We start from the raw sequence: 11,851 nt of genomic DNA, 5'->3' as shown, positions 1-11,851 counted from the left end.
TGAGGACATGGTTGTCTTTTTCAATCGGGAGGGAGTCTCAAGCTCTGAGCTCAAGTTCCAGGCGAGTCTCTGGGGACACAGACTCATACGGGAGAAACTGGACTGTCTGGCATTGGCAAGAACTCGAGGGCAGCTTAATCTCGGGGGTGCATTCGGCAACTGCTGGGACACTGAGAAGCAGGGCCTCTGAGGGCAAGAGTGAGAGCAGCCATAACTGCTCGCTCCGCCCGCCCTGTTGATCCCCTGGGACCCCCACGCTGCCCAAGCCACTGGGGCTTTTGCGTATGAAAGGCATGGCCCTTTGCAATCTGATAATTACCTAACAAACTGCAGTTGGCCCAAGGCCCCAGAGCAACTTGCATTGCGTCACAGCTGGCTCCTGCTGGATAGCCTCAGGCAGAGGCTAGATTAGCACCTCCTTAGAGATCCAGGAGCCAGAGTGCCCGGTGGTCAGAGTGGGACCATCCAGATTGCAGATCCTCGGATTCATAAAGGACACACTCAGGGGGCAGACTCAGTGAGCACCAAAACCCCACTGAAGCAAGTCTTGCCCCTGAGGGGTGTCTCCAGCACAGAAGTTCTCCCACTGCAGACACAGCTGATTCTCACAGCCAATTGGCCTGGAGGTCAATCCCTCCCAGTGTTACCTACAACAATCAAGGCTTAACTACAACAAGACTGTGCAAAAAGCCCACAAGGGGGTGCACCAAGAGTGTCTACCTCAGGTAATTGGGGAGGCTGAGCCACTGGGACCTATAGGACACCTAGTACAGAAAGCCACTCTATTGACACAGCAAAGCATAAAAAAAATGCGGAGACAAAGAAACAGGACACAAATGACAGAAATGGAGGAAAACAAACTACTGAATATAGAGTTCAAAACCACACTTTTAAGGTTTTTCAAGAATTTTCTAGAAACCGCCGATAAATTTAGTGAGACCCTTGATAAATCTGGTGAGACCCTCGAGGATATGAAAAAGGACCAACTAGACATTAAAAATACACTGACTGAAATAAAGAATATTATACAGAAATCCAACAGCAGACTAGAGGATCATAAGAATCAAGTCAAAGATTTGAAATACGAAGAAGCAAAAAACACCCAACCAGAAAAGCAAAAGGAAAAAAGAATCCGAAAATACAAAGATAGTGTAAGGAGCCTCTGGGACAACTTCAAGTGGACCAACATCCAAATTATGGGGGTGCCAGAAGAAGAGAGAGAGCAAGATATTGAAAACCTTTTTGAAGAAATAATGACAGAAAACTTCCCCTACCTGGTGAAAGAAATAGACTTACAAGTCCAGGCAGCGCAGAGAACCCCAAACAAAAGGAATCCAAAGAGGACCACACCAAGACACATCATAATTAAAATGCCAAGAGCAAAAGACAAAGAGAGAATCTTAAAAGCAGCAAGAGAAAGACAGTCAGTTACCTACAAGGGCATACCCATACGACTGTCAGCTGATTTCTCAACAGAAACTTTGCAAGCCAGAAGTGAGTGGCAAGAAATATTCAAAGTGATGAATACCAAGAACCTACAACCAAGATTACTTTATCCAGCAAAGCTATCATTCAGAATTGAAGGTCAGATAAAGAGCTTCACAGATAAGAAAAAGCTAAAGGAGTTCATCACCACTAAACCAGTATTATATGAAATGCTGAAAGGTATCCTTTAAGAAGAGGAAGAAAAAGAAAATAGTAAAGATACAAACTATGAAAAACAAATACACATCTATCAACAAGTAAATCTAAAAATCAAGTGAATAAATAATCTGATGAACAGAATGAACTGGTGATTATAATAGAATCAGGGGCATAGAAAGGGAGTGGACTGACTATTCTTGGGGGGAAAGGGGTGTGGGGGATGCAGGAAGAGACTGAACAAAAATCGTGCACCTATGGATAAGGACAATGGGGGGTGAGGGTGGAGGGGGGGTGGAAAACGGGTGCAGGGGAGCTATGGGGGAAAAAAAGGGGAACAACTGTAATAATCTGAACAATAAAGATTTAATTTAAAAAATTAAATAAAAAAACACAATTGAGGCAGCTCCCACCCGGCCCACCTCTTCCAGCCCGCGGGCTCACTCAGCCCGCGGGCTCACTGTAGCGTGCTATGGTTAAATACTCAAGAATTTGATTGATTACTCGCGGGATGTGATTAAGTAATTAAGCTGAGGAGCCACTCGGAGCCGCCAGGTGCCCACCCTTGAGGTTTTAGCAGAACCAGCTGGGCCAGAGCCTCTGCTCCTCCCCAGGGATGAAGCTGGCAGCCTGGTCTCCTTGCAGGCCCCTCACGGCCAGCCCCCAGCCCCCCCTCTCCCGCTTCCGCCAGGGCTCTGTGGCTTCCATGACAGGGGCACAGCGCCCGTCCTGCCTCACCTGAGCTCAATCCCTGATGGCTATGACTCCGTTGCCCCATTTTGCTTACATTAAAAATGTCTGTGTATTTCTAACCCTCAGCCACCGGCTTCCGCCAGCGGAGGCAGCCTGTGCCCTGGGCGAGGTCACCCCAAGGAGAGAGACGCCGGCCAGGCGGGGAGGGGCCCGGTGCTCAGACGGTGCCCCTAGGATCGCCCTGGCTCAGCCTGACTCACTCACGCCTGCATGCCTACATAGCTGGCGTCGGCCAAGCCCCCTGGGCCTCCACACCAGCCCCCAAACAGGAGCAGATAAGCCGGCCTCAGCGGTCTCCCTGTGCTGTGCGCCCCCTCCTCCTCCAGAGGGAGCCACCGAGGCGGAGGGGAGGGGAGGGCGGGTGCGATGCGGTCTCACTAGGTGCCTCCCAAAGCCGGTGCTGGGTGTTCGGGTGGATGTTGGACGAGAGGTCCTGCTCGTTCTTCCAAGAACACACAGTCCAGTGGCTCTTCGTTCCCAACAACAGGAATGCAGCTGAGACTAACAGACTCCATTTCTCACCGCACAGAGGAGCACACCGTCTGCAGGCCAGAGGCACCGGGCAGGGCCTGGGAGCAGGTGCCGCTCCTCCAGGTGGGTGTGGAAGCGGCAGCATCGGGAGGGATCTGTCTTGTCCCCACAGGTAGGGAGACACAGGGACCTGGCCCGCAGCCCCAGCTCGGTAACTTGGTCACACCAGCCACCTGCACAGCGACCTACATATATAGGGTGTCCCAAAATTCACACAAGATTTGCAATTCAATTCAATTGCAAATCTTGCGTGAATTTTGGGACACCCTATACCAGTGATGGCGAACCTCTGACACGCGAACTCATTTTTTTGGATGATTTTTCTTTGTTTAATGGCATTTAAATATATAAAATAAATATCAAAAATAAAAGTCTTTGTTTTACTATGGTTGCAAATATCAAAAAATTTCTATATGTGACATGGCACCAGAGTTAAGTTAGGGTTTTTCAAAATGCTGACACGCCGAGCTCAAAAGGTTTGCCATCACTGCCCTATACCATGGCTCCTGGGGCAGAGCCTGCAGGGCAGAGGCTGGGAGGGCCTGGGTTATTGCGCCCTGGCTACTGGGACACCAGGCAGCTCTGAGCGAGAGCGAGAGCAAGCTGTGTGCTGCTGTGAAGGTCTTCAGAGCATGAGGCCAAATGAGAAGCAAAATACAGACCTGCAGGGGTGTGGGGAGGAATGTGTCAACATGTGCTTTTATTTACATAAACAAACAAAAAATGATACAGCTGATGAGGGAACTGGGTGTGGCAGACATCTTTAAGATCATGCTGAGCTTTGAACTTCAAGCTATCACCCGGCCGGCTAGTGTGGTTCAGTGGATTGAGCATCGATCTGTGAACCAAGAGGTCCCAGGTTTGATTCCCAGCCAGAGCACATGCCTGGGTTGTGGGCTTGATCCCCAGTAGGGGGCGTGCAGGAGGCAGCTGATCAATGAGTCTCTCTCATCATTGCTGTTTCTCTCTCTCCCTCTCCCTTCCTCGCTGAAATCAATAAAAAAATATATATATATATAAAGAAAATAATAAATAAAAATCAAACACACAAAAAAATATATATGAATACCAAGGAATGCTCCCCTAGTTTGAAGGAAGTTGCTTTACTGTTTGGTGTTCTCTCTCTCTCTCTCTCTCTCTCTCTCTCTCTCTCTCTCTCTCCCTCTGGCAAAATGGTGTAGGAATGAGCTTGGGGACAGGAAGACATAAGTGGCTTTAATGCCAATAATCTCATTGCTTCACCATTAAATGGTATGTATGGAAATGACAAAAACAGAAGGCTAAAACTGCAACATGTTTGTCAACATTCTAACTTACAAAATGGTAGTCACCATGACTTCTGAAGGACAGGGCTGATAAGATCTGAGTGTACTAGAATCAGACACTAAAGGACATGGTTTGATGCAACGGAGGGAAATAGCCAGAAAAGAACAAAGAAACATATCAGCTCAGTCTCTTTCTTTCTTTTTTTAACATGTGTGGACTTACTGTCTGATTTCCCAAAAGTCTGTGATCTTTATGGAGAGTTAGATGAAGTTATATCTTAATTAGCAGTAGAATGTGTTAGCCCTTTAAACAAAGCAGGAGCAAGAAAGAAACCTCCCACTTTACCTGCCATTTCCCCTATTTTGTCTTCCCCAACTCAAGTGCCAACTTGCACATGGCAGAACTTGCCACATCCTGATCCCACTCGCCCGGGTCCTGCTTGTCCAGGCATTTCTGGAGGCGGTTCCCTCGGCCTGGATGCCCCGCTTCCATCTGCCTGCCCTTCCCTGCTGATTCCTTCCCTGCCCTTCAGGAAATCACTGTGTCTCTCCCCATCCCTGACTCTGAGATGCACGCTGTCAGAACCTTCTCTAGGTATGGTCTCAGCTGGGACTGTGTCCCTAGTGCCCCTGGACCTGCACCTCGTTCCAAGGGAGCAGGTCTCCCCGCTGTGTTATGCAGGCTCCCGTTTTATTCGTGCTGCTCTGCCAGCAGGAATGCCCTTCCCATTGGTTCTGATTGTACAGGCCCTGCTCTTCAAGGCTCAGCTCAAAGGGCCACGCCTGGCCCCAGCCCCTGCTTCCCCCAGTATACCTGTCACCATCTTCTCGTTGTTTTTCTGGTTCTTAATCCCTCCACCCAGACAGTACATGGCTTGAGGGCAGAGACTAAGTCTCAACCTGGAATATATTTCAATAACAATTGACCTGGAATGAGGTCCCATTACCCAAGTCAAATATCCAAGGAAATTATTAGAAATTGATCCACCTGCTTCAGTGACTGAGTGTGGCCCATGCCTTGAACCCACACATGGAAACAGAAATGCCTCTGGGCGAGTTAGGAACCTGTGTGCCCCTTTGTCCTTGGTGACCACCCTTGGTTGTCTGTGCTGCTTTCCCTTCCTTTCTCCCTCTTGCTTCTTCTCCCCCCTAGGCCCTCAGTGTCCTCTGAGTTTTCTTTGCTTCTTCTCTTATGTAAACAGAAAGCCTATCACTCGTGTTGATGAATGAAAGCTCTACACTCATTTGCATAGATGGACTCATAATAGCTGCTCTTTGTTGATGGTTTACCCACATTATTGTACAAAAATCCCACTGGCTCCTTAATCTCTATAAGGGTCCCGTAAGGAAGGTATAAACTGAAGTCCCCAATCTACAGACTAAGACGATGAGGCTCAGAGAGTGACAGAAATCACCCAGGAGCAAAAGGCAGAGTGGTATAGGTCCCAGGGCTCACCGAAATCCAGAGCCTGGGCTGCTACCCTCCTTGTGGGGTTGTCTCTCTCCGTGGGACCGGCTGAGTTTTGGGCCTTACCTCAAACTGTGGGATAAAAGTATTTCTCTTTCCTACAGACATTTTAGTCATTGACCAAACCAGAAATCATTAATTTATGGGGAATGAGGGGGGACACAGGAGATCCCTGACATTGTTACTGGCTAAGTTTTCAGGGCTGCCTCCAAATCCCATGTAATCACTGCCATTTCCCCTACTTTGTCTTCCCCAACTCAAGTGCCAATTTGCACATGGCAGAACTTGCCACATCCTGACCCCACTCGCCCGGGTCCCTCTTTACAGGCAGGCCCCTGCCCCACTAGGAAGCCTCTCTGTGGTTAATTACCCCTTGTCCTAAGGTAATGAGGGAACCTGCATCCTTTTTCATAGTCTCTCTCAGCACCTGGGACACCTCCCCAATGCCACCCCACACTCCCTACCCACTCCCTACCCACACGCAAAGTCTCCTGGCAGCTGGTTCAGAAATCAGGTCTCTATCTCTCTCATTGCAAACCCAAGCCTTCATTCCACCTGCACCCAAGGCTCCTGGGTACCAAATGCATGTGTGCAGGTGTGCGTGTGTGCATGTGTGTTCACGTGTGCATGTGTGTGTGTGTGTGTGTGTCATTCACATTTAAAGATTATTTCTAATAGTTCCTCATATACAAACACACTACCTGCCTCATTCCCTCTCTGCCTCCTATCTTATTTCTATCTTTGCCCAGATATTTCTCAGAGGGCAGGCTGCCCTGCAGCACAATGGGCTCATCAGCTGAAAAACCTCGGCGTCTTGCCTGCGTCCCCACAGCAATGCAAGGAGAGCAGAGCCCAGGAATCGAGCGGGAGCCAATAAGCACCGCCTAGCAGCAAGAATGAGCACCAGACCAGGGAAAAGCAGGTCTCTGTCTGCTCCTGTTTATAAGCATAAAACTTGCACACAGACAGCCCTGAAGTCCTCAGAGAAGCAGGAAAATGCCAGCAGGTAACACATATATTTATCTCAGCCAGCTACAAGCACAAGGAGTTGTCATTCTGCCCCCGGACACAGCCCAGGCTGGACTGGTGGGTCCCTGCTCTCAGGTATTTTAGAGGCCGCACCATGAACACCCTTCCTCTGACTGGCATCTCCAGAGGGTCAATTTCTAGGTATTGATTAGCAGCCTGGCAGCTGAATAACTTCCATTTCTTTCCTGTCTATAAACACCATCTGTTTGGGGAAAAACAGTAACAGGGAAAGGAAAGTGTGCTAAGCAACTAGTGAAAGGCAAGCCAGGAGTATGTGCATGAGAGAGAGAAAGAGAGAGAGAGAAAGGGGGTACACTTTGCTTAGGAACAAGCTCCAGAGAGAGGCAGATGGGATTAGATTTCCCAAGCACCTTGGATTCCACCAATGAGGCCATGGTGGGGGAAAACAATGGCATTGAATAATGTCCAATGTGACCTTGAGCACTGCCTGTATTCAATTAAGAGAATGATTTTATGTCAGGAGAATGTGGGGGATCCAGACAGGTTAAGTAAAGTGCCAATGGCCAAAATAAGACTGCCATGAGAATTGGAATAAACTTAACCTTGGCAAAATTGTGACCTAGGCAAAAGTATTTTTTAGGATTCTTACCCCCAGTATTTTAATTTACTTTTTTAAACATAAAGTACTGAATAATATAATATATTCTGCATGTATATACCAGGATAATTGAACACATTTTAATTATATTCTTTTTATGACTTAGCTTCAAAGTCATGTAACGTTATTTCCATTGTACCCCATTGGCAGGGTAGTTCCATGTCCCCTGTAAATGCTAACCAAAGGGCAGAAGAGACTCTTACTTATTTGTTCAAGTTCCGTGAATGTGGTCTCTCTCTCTCTCTCTCTCTCAATGTTGAATCATACTGTACTCACCCTTTCTATTGTGATGATGTGAGATGATAAAATGCCCACATGATGAGAATAAATGAGGGGAATGATGGAGGCATGACATAGTGTTAGGCTACTATTGACCTTCTGATGACATGTCAGAAGGAGGATCCTCTGCTTCTGGTGATCCTGGATTATGGAACCATCATGATGTCAATGGTTGAGTATCAGGAGCAGATGATGTTGGTGATTGGGGAAATGTAACCTTTTAAAACTGTGGTTGACCATGTGTAACTGAACTGGTACAAGCAAAACTGCAGGTAAGTGGGGACTACTAGAGTAACATGTTAGGCATAAAATTATTCACAGTATTCACTAGTAATTTTTAAAATCACTACTGCTCCTATTTTCATTCCCTACATTGTTTAGTTTTTTTTTACCTTAACTTTATACTTTACTCTTTTTTCTGTCTTGACAGAGAATTATTGTCCCCAAAGAATTATCTTCGACAGCCAGTTGGCCTGGAGGTCAAATACCCCCCAGTGTTACCTACAACAATCAAGGCTTAACTACAACAAGACTGCGCACAAAGACCACTAGGGGGTGCACCAAGAAAGCATAAAAAAGGCGGAGACAAAGAAACAGGGCACAAATGACAGAAATGGAGGAAAGCAAAATGCTGGATATAGAGTTCAAACCACACTTTTAAGGTCTCTCAAGAACTGTCTAGAAGCCGCCGATAAATTTAGTAAGGCCCTCGAAAAGACTGGTGAGACTGCCGATAAATATAGTGAGATCCTCAAGAAATCTAATGAGACCCTTGATGTTGTGATAAAGGACCAACTAGAAATTAAGCATACACTGACTGAAATAAAGAATATTATACAGACTCCCAACAGCAGACCAGAGGAGCACAAGAATCAAGTCAAAGATTTGAAATGCGAAGAAGCAAAAAACACCCAACCAGAAAAGCAAAATGAAAAAAGAATCCAAAAATACGAAGATAGTGTAAGGAGCTTCTGGGACAGCTTCAAGTGTACCAACATCCGAATTATAGGGGTGCCAGAAGATGAGAGAGAGCAAGATATTGAAAACTATTTGAAGAAATAATGACAGAAAACTTCCCCTACCTGGTGAAAGAAATAGACTTACAAGTCCAGGAAGTGCAGAGAACCCCAAACAAAAGGAATCCAAAGAGGACCACACCAAGACACATCATAATTAAAATGCCAAGAGCAGAAGACAAAGAAAGAATCTTAAAAGCAGCAAGAGAAAGAAACTCAGTTACCTACAAGGGAATACCCATACGACTGTCAGCTGATTTCTCAACAGAAACTTTGCAAGCCAGAAGTGAGTGGCAAGAAATATTCAAAGTGATGAACACCAAGAACCTACAACCAAGATTACTTTATCCAGCAAAGCTAGCATTCAGAAGTGAAGGTCAGATAAAGACCTTCACAAACAAGGAAAAGCTAAAGGAGTTCATCACCACCAAACCAGTATTATATGAAATGCTGAAAGGTATCCTTTAAGAAGAGGAAGAAGAAGAAAAAGGTAAAGATACAAATTATGAACAACAAGTACGCATCTATCAACAAGTGAATCTAAGAATCAAGTGAATAAATAATTTGATGAACAGAATGAACTGGTGATTATAATAGAATCAGGGACATAGAAAGGGAATGGACTGACTATTCTTGGGGGGGAAAGGGGTGTGGGGGATGCGGGAAGAGACTGGACAAAAATCGTGCACCTATGGATGAGGACAGTGGGTGGGGAGTGAGGACGGAGGGTGGGTGAGAACTGGGAGGAGGGGAGTTATGGGGGGAAAAAAAGAGGAACAAATGTAATAATCTGAACAATAAAGATTTAATTAAAAGAAAAAAAGAATTATCTTTGATTTTGTTCACCTCTACTATTTCTTTGTTTCCTATTTCATTAGTTTTTTCTCTTGATTTTTATTATTAAGTTTCTTTTATGTTCTTTGGGTTTTCTCTACTGTCCTTTTGCTAGATGCTTGAATTTACAGTTTTAATTATTCTTTATCTTCTTTTTCTTTTTTTAATGTTTGTCCTTTTATTTGTTACTCTTATAAAAATCTCAGTTTTGACTGGACTCAGACTTAGAGGTAGAAGCTCTCAGAGGGGACAGCCTACGTCTCTCGGCATTGTGTTCCTGGCGGTTTTCTTTGGCCTCCTTCATTCTCTTAGCCAAATGTTTGGCATATACTGCGGCCTCTTCCTTATTTTTCTTAGCACGTTGTTTCCTCAGGGCAATACTCTGATGTTTGTGTTGCAGGACGTGTGGAGTAACAAGACGCTGAATCTTGGATGCTTTAGTCCTAGTTTCTTACCTTCTTTATTTAGGGGCTTTCTCACAACATATTGGCGGACATCTTCTTTAGAGAGATGGAAAAGTTTGCGGATTCTGCTGGCTCTTTTGGGCCCCAGCCAATGAGGCACAGTGGCATCAGTGAGACCAGGATATCTTTCTCCCCTTTTTTTACAATGACCATGTTGAGAACACTGAGATTGGCATCCACAATGCAACCCCGAACACATTTGCATTTTCTCTCCCCAGTTCTCCTTGGCCTCTAACAGGAGTGCCCCGTGCTCAGCAGCAGGCGGACGCGGCCATGGGTCAGACACCCTGCTCCATGGGGACACCGTGTTTGTCATACCCACTACTGATTCAAACCACAAAACCTTTCCATTCTTCACCCAGAGAGTCAGCAGCAACTGCTGTGGCCATAGCGCTTCTCATAAAAGGTACGAAGTTTGCGTTCATCGTCCACTTCAGTGAGTTTCTCGCAGCCAGTGGCTGGGAAAGAGATGTTCAGCTTCATCCTGAAGCAGCTGGCGGCCTCCAAGGCCCCGTGTCTCTATGTTCTTAATGTGAACGTAAGGCTATAAACTCGCCTCCAAGCATCACAGTGTGTAGTTCCACCATTTACATCCAGTTCTAAGTATCTGGTCACTTTCACCGTGAAACGACCTTTAACCCAGGAGTCCTTTAGGAGCGCAGGCTTTAGTTTTCAAGTATTAAACGTTTCATTTAATTTTCCACTTAATGCTTTTAATAATAAAAACTGGTTTTAAAATTATGTCCTAATATATGATCATTTTCTTAATGTTTTATATGTTCTTGAAAGGAGCACATAGTATCATTTTAACTGGATGCGGGCCTCTATATCTGTATCTCTTATGCCAAATTTTTTATCATGTTAGACACATATTTCATAGATTGTTCAACTCTTGTTTACTTCATCTAGCAGTTTCTAAGAGAAGTGTGTTAAAAAGTTCCGCTCTGGTTATAGTTTAGTTAATTTCTAATTGTTTTAGTTTTTCCTTTACACATTTTAAGGTTTTATGTTGTGTGCATACAGGATTATGCTTGCTGTATCTTGTGGATTGTTTTGTAGTATGTTTCTTTAGTCTTAGTAATTCTTTTTTGATTAATTAAATTCTATTTTACTTGTCAATACTGTAAATGCTTCAGTAGATTAATACATGCCTTCAATATCACTCCTCAAACTTTTCTTTTTAACCTTTCACTGTTCTAGAACTTGTATGGATTTGGTTTGTTGTTGTTCATTTGTTTCCATCCAGTTTGATGGTTGCTGTCCTTTAATGGATAGGTTGATTCAATTATATTTATTGTGATTACATTTTAACTTGTTTCTACCATCTGGTTTCTCATTATTAGCTTTTTACTGATATTAGGGGTACTACAGAGCCTGTCACAGAATCAGACAGCAATTTAGCTCAGGTCCTACTTGACAGGATGTGTCTACATCCTCCTACCTTCCTTCCAAGGCTTGCAGCGACGAAAAGCTAGAAATCTAGTCAACCCTTGCTGCTGTTTATTTTTCCCAAGGGGAAGCCCCACCCCAGCTCTGCTCTGAGGCAGAGCCCCTAGTTCCATTTCCCCGCCATGTAGCACATTAATCCCCTGTGGTTCTCCAGGAACTCCGCCCCAGCCCAGCAGGGCCCACTTATGGCCAAGAGCCTAGCGGCCAGTGCCTGCTAGTGTTTAGTGCAGAGGTGGTGCTAAGGAGAGGCAAGTCTGCAGAGTGTGAAACAGTGCCACCAACGTCCAGTCATCTCCGCGTTTGGGCAGACTCTCCCCTGACACTCAGATGGTGTCACAACAGCTCCAAACAGCACATCACACCAGGTCTTCCCTCCCCGCCTTGAAAACATACCCTTCTTAGGTATCATTCTCTTGGAGTCCTGATCTCCTCTGTGTTTAAGCTAATTGGACTTCCCTAATCCTACCCTCACCACAGCTGTGAAAAGTACACTTAGGGAAGGA

The 11,851-nt window shown here is 45.4% G+C and overlaps 1 pseudogene; it reads right to left on the bottom strand.

Moving 5' to 3' along the window:
* Window positions 1–9,637: 9,637 nt before the first annotated feature.
* Window positions 9,638–10,382, bottom strand: LOC132240289 (small ribosomal subunit protein eS6-like; annotated as a pseudogene).
* Between the last annotated feature and the right edge of the window lie 1,469 nt (window positions 10,383–11,851).

The sequence above is a fragment of the Myotis daubentonii genome, chromosome 8, assembly GCF_963259705.1.
Source record: "Myotis daubentonii chromosome 8, mMyoDau2.1, whole genome shotgun sequence".
In the NCBI taxonomy this organism is placed as follows: domain Eukaryota; kingdom Metazoa; phylum Chordata; class Mammalia; order Chiroptera; family Vespertilionidae; genus Myotis; species Myotis daubentonii.
Note: the sequence above shows the minus strand (reverse complement) of the source record. Positions and strands in the feature narration are given on the sequence as shown.